Here is a 5964-nt window from a genome sequence, read left to right as displayed (position 1 = left end):
GATAAAAAATAGAAGTCCATCTATTTTTCCCAACTTGACCAATCATCCATAAACAACAACCTGCAATCCATAGACATGATCCATATGTCTAAAAATAGACATAGTCTAAAAATAGACTTGCGCCAAAAATAACCTGCGGGCCCACTTAATGAAGGCGACTCTTTTCACTAAGCTCCATCATCTTGTTGCAATCTCAACAGGTGGGGGGGGATAGAAAGAAAGAGTGGGAAGGAGACATGAAGGGAGGAGAGAGAGAAGGAAGGTAGGGAGATTGAGAGAGGAGAGAAATAGGGAGAAAGATTATAAGAAGAGAGAGATATGTGGAGATAGAGAGTGAGAGAGGAGAGAGGGAGGGATGAAGAGAGAGAGAGAGGGGGGGGGGATGAAGAGAGCAAAGATAGGTTTGGGGGGTGGGGGTGGGGGAGAGAGAGAGAGAGAGAGAGAGAGGGGATGTGTGAGGGAGAGGGAGATAGAAATGATATAAAGAGGGAGAAAAAAACATAAGCATGATGCATGTTATATAATGTGTGCATGGTCTTGTCAATGCTCATATAACATGAAAAGGTGTGAGAGGAAGGAAATTAGTCTCAAGAATGGGTGTAAATTATTGAAAACACATGTGCATTCCCAACAAACCTCATGAATAATTTATGGGTAATTTCATTCATCTATGAAAATATATATCTATATACGAGTGACAAGCACATCAATTTAAAATATAGCTTTGGAATAATTTATTCTTCAACCACAATTTAGAAGAATTCCATGGCTAAACACAATTTCATAAGGAATGTTCAAAATATAATATGTATAATAGAGATAGAAATAGGAACATATCTAAATTAAAGAAAATGACTAGAAAAATGAGAAAGATGAGTGATTTCCACCCAACCATAGGCATTTATACTATATAAATCCACCCCTATCTAGGCTATGATGCCACCAGGGTGAAGCTGGAATATGGTTCTAATTTCAAGCTATAGGAAATTCAACCAAGATAACTTCCACTAGCAAGTTTCACAAAGGACATGATAGCTACAAGAACCCACATTAGATATCTCATAACACAAAAGAACGTCCTTATCTACTTTTCAATGTCTCATAAGTCTCTTCATCTTGTTCTTTTCAAAGAAGACAATGTAATGTCCAATTGATATCAACAAAACTCTTGCAACTTTTCTTGGTTTTCTAGCTCCTTACACAACTATATTTCCTTATTTTCATGGTTGGTTTGGTCTATATTTTTATGGCCCTTGTTTTCTAATCTCTCTTCTCTATAACTTCTCTTTTCCTCTTCTTTTCCGTGTCCCTCCACCTATTTGATTTTCCCATGGATAATTACCTAATAAAAGTCCCCCCACTACTTCTTCTTGTCTAAAAAATGTAGTAGAGGCATCTTACTAAAGTATTGGGGCGATGATTTAACTCTAGAATTTGGTTTTTTCCACTACTCATAGATTTAATAAGGTGAATATGATAAGGTAGGATAGTTATATGAATAATAATTCAATCCCTTAGAACCCCTTAACTTCCCCACTTGTTATATCACAACCCCTTTAGGTACTCATATTCTACTATCCCTGGTCATCATATTTCTATTGACTACAAAATTAAAGGTACCTATAATGATTACAATAACATATTATATCTAACCAATGGTAATAAATATAATAGAAAATAAAATTACTCATGCATAGTTTTTAGCTACAATTTTTTCCAAGGAGATAACTTGGGATGTTACAATCCCTCTCCCTTGGAATAACAATGTCCTCAGTGTTCTTTCAATTTAAAAATGTCTATAATGAAAATAGGGATGGATATGCTTCTCTCATTGCATATTCCATCTTCCAAGTAGCCTCATTAGGCAAAAAAAGTTTCCATTGCACTTTTACCTCCATGATGTATGTTATAAATTACATCACAGAGTAATGGAACACATAAAATGTTGTGGAAACAAAAACCATAGAAACACATAAAACAAGAGAGACATATATGTACATTGTTCACCTAATTTGGGCTACATCCATGGAGAAATAACCAATCCTTCCTTTTATATTATGTAGAGAAATGAAGAGATACAACCTACAACATATCCACTGTAATTTCCTCTTCACTCTCACACAATATCCTCTCTCTTTCTCACTCAGAATAATAATACACAAACATAATACAATTCCCTCATATAAACTGAGGGTTTCCTTCAATGGCGTCCACCATTCGAGAGTGTTGAGGACAAGAAAATCCATTGTTTGGATAGTGCAGGGATGGAGGATGAATCCAAGCCCTTTGATAACCAACCATTATATATTCATTTAACTATTAAAAATGTGAACCCATCTCATTTTTTAATTAAAATACCACCTTCATTACCACCCACCTAATCCAATCCTAGTACGCTATCTTGTCACCAAATTTTAAATGAATAGGGAAATTTTTTAAAAGCATATGCATATGTACAATATGTCAAAAGAAAGGAATTACACATATAAACCAACCCCTGGACTAGTTCAAAATATGGTATATACTATATAGTAATATATCACATACTTGATTAGTCCAATAATATGCGATTTTTTTTTAAAATTTTGACACCTACCCTCCTTACGTACAAACATCCATAATTCAACAAATATACACACCAAGCATAGAAAGAACCATAAAAATTACACAACCTTAGTAATTTCAATTGGTAGTGAGTGAGGCAAGTGACATGGTTGATTAAAAGTATTGGAACCCATAAAATACAACCTGTGCACATGACCTTGAGATTGCCCAGTTTTGTTGGTTTCTAGAACTTGGGTTTGTGATAAAAAACTAGGAAAACAATTGTCACTTCTATGTCCTAAAAAGAAATAGAGAGCAATAAAGTAACATTGTTTTATAATTAAAGAATTCATCCCAATTAAAAATAGAGCATAGATCCTAAGAAGATGACAATACTAAAATTCATACCTCATATAGGGACTCCAAGAAAGGAAAGAAATTATCAATTTGTTACTAAGGTGGCGTTGGTGTAGGGCCAGAAAATTCATCCGTTCCAACAAAATTCATATGAGTGACACTCAATTCAAGTGATAGAAGCACCAAAAGGCAAGAAAGTAAAAATACCAAAAATTCATGGACCACCTAATGTGAATATTAGGACTTCAAGTGGTGTATAACAATGTAGCATTTTGTACTTCTTAGAGATACATTCATATGTAAAAGAAGGTTCTATTACAATACCTGTCACAAAAAAAACTGTTACAGCACATTAGACTCCAACAAAAAAAAAAATTAGCTAAATGATTTCTCCTATTATAACTTCCAATGTAGATAATGAGGCATTATGTCAACAATGATCTAAACATGCATCTTGACTTTAGAAATTATTATTGCAACATTATTTTCAATTAAAAAAACATGAAACAAATGAAGATGAGTCTAAATGACAAAACATCAACTACTAGGAAATTGATTTTTTTTTTTGATAAATGAAACCAGAGAAATATTGGAACAACCTCTTATAGACACATATTATAGCTATTCCCATAATGATATGAAAATAAATGAATATTAAAATATGTAATGAAAGCCATGAAAAGGGTAACAATTGGGAACCTCAAACAAATGTATAACCTGCATGATGAGAGAGTTCCTAAGTATTGATAGGGAATACCCACACAAAAAACAATACAACATATGTTAACTATTCAAGGAACATTCATTCAACTACACAATTGCACTAAGAACAAGACCTTGCCTTGTATTGCATAAGTTGAATATAAAGAAACATTTTGTTTCATATAGATAGTTGATCATGTCCTTTTCTTTCCATCAAAATTTTGATTGTAATTGCCAATAGGGAAGGGTCCCTCCATTACAAGGGAAACTTGTCTAGTAAGAAAATGATATCAGCCATCTCAAAGAAAATGAAGTTTGGATAATGTCTCAAAGGAAATATAATCAAGTTATTTTTAACATAATAATAATGTCTTTCGAATTAATCACATCATTAGGATTTGATCGACGTTTCGAACAAACTAATGTGGTTCATCCTTAGGACAAAGGTGAAAAAATCAATAAATCCTAAAGAATAAATATGAATGATGCATCTGGGTCGAGAGCTAGCCATTAGGAATTAGTTGTTAGTAAATTAGTTAATAAATTAATTAAAATAATATTTAGTTATAAACTAGTTGTTAGGAATTAGTTATTAAAATAATATTTATTTATAAACTAGCTGTTTGGAATTAGTTTTTATTTATTTTAATTATATATATTAATTAATTAAATAAATATATAATTTTACAGGAATTAAATAAAATTAATAATATTACAAGGGTTAAAAAATGTATAGAAAGAATTAGAATATTTATTAGAATAAGATTAATACTTTTATTAAAATAAATTAATTTATAATGAGAATTCAAGGGTAAGAAAAATAAGCCAAAATTCCTTGTAGAAACTCACATTCTAAGGCAACCATCCCATTCAAGAATAATTTCTTATTCTCTATGATCAACCCAACAGAACTCTCGACAATGTTCTAAAAGTAAAGAAAATCAATGAAGTGGCCACTTTTGTTAAGAAAGGTAGCCAAATAGGAAAATGATGATACTAAAAGAAGGGAGCCACATGTGACTAGAGAAAGGGGAATAGTTGTTGGGGTGAGAGCCTTTGTATAAGCTCCCTTTCCATGCAAATCTAATTGAATTTTTGAAGCATCAAATGGAAGAAATGGTTGTAGCATAACATAAGGCTCTTCATTGTGTGGTTTCTCGATTTCCACTCCTTTCGAGGATCAATATTTCTTATCATTAGAAGCTTTTTTGAAATTAAATATATCTATGATAATATATGAAGACTGCTAAAATTAATCCTCAAATGCAATGTGGACATTACAGAGTGACTAATCTAGTCCATGGGGTTTATTTTATGGAGTAAGTCAAGGAATTCTGGGAGGTGTTAAGCTGGAAGTGTATTGTTTCTTTTAGATTCCACTAATTTATCTTTCAAAATTTGGACTTGGTAGGGATTCTAATAACTAAGAAGAATTGAAGGCATTGGATGTTATGTTCAAAATTGTTGTGGAAAGGAATAACCTTAAGTTATATGGACATTCAGCATTTAATGGGTCAAGGGGTAGATAGATATGGGAGATATCTATATTTATTTAGTTCTTGATTAGAATCATATCATTGTTAGTTTCAATAACATTAAATCTTTAAGTCTTGTATATAGGGAACACAACAAAAACACAAACTATCTCTCAAAAAAAGGTCTAGAAGTTGTAGAAGAAATCATGTTGCCAGTGGTTCATAGGGAGGATAGGGCCTATCCTTAGGATCCTAGATACTCTCTCTAATAGCTCTCCATTATATCTTCCTCATATGACTATTGATTATATACGAATTAACTATTTTCTTTTCAGCCTTGTTAAACCATTGTTAATTTTACTGATGAGGTAGACAAGATAGTAGGCTCTTCCTTGGACCATCTTTTAAGGCCTTGTACAGTATGAAATTATTTTTTATAGTGGATAGGAGTTGTTTATGACTGTAAGGACAAAGAAATTCTTCATACGTGCCTTGTTGTACTTGCAAAATGTAACTTTTTCTCCTTTCAAAGATGAAGTCCCTACCAATTTGATAGGAGACTGAGCAAGTCAAAGTACCTCTATAACAAAAAGAATAGGCTAATTAGAGAAAAGAATATTAAAAAATCATAAACTTGGGACACATGATTTTTAGCCCCCTCTAGGACATTTTAGAATCCAAACAACGATAAAGACTAGAGATAAGGAAGAAAATCTAAATGATATCTACCATATGAAAAAAAATGCCAATAATTTTGATCACATGAACTAAAATCCTTTTTGTAGACATACAAATGATTTAAAATTTATGCCATCAAAGTTAAGTTGAATTTGCATAATAAGGAAAAAATAAATTGAGAATTGAAGATATTACATCATCTGTGTGG

This window comes from Pinus tabuliformis, chromosome 9, assembly GCF_031772625.1.
Source record: "Pinus tabuliformis cultivar Carrire ecotype Pingquan chromosome 9, CPIR1, whole genome shotgun sequence".
Lineage (NCBI taxonomy): Eukaryota > Viridiplantae > Streptophyta > Pinopsida > Pinales > Pinaceae > Pinus > Pinus tabuliformis.
This window is presented reverse-complemented; position numbering follows the sequence as displayed.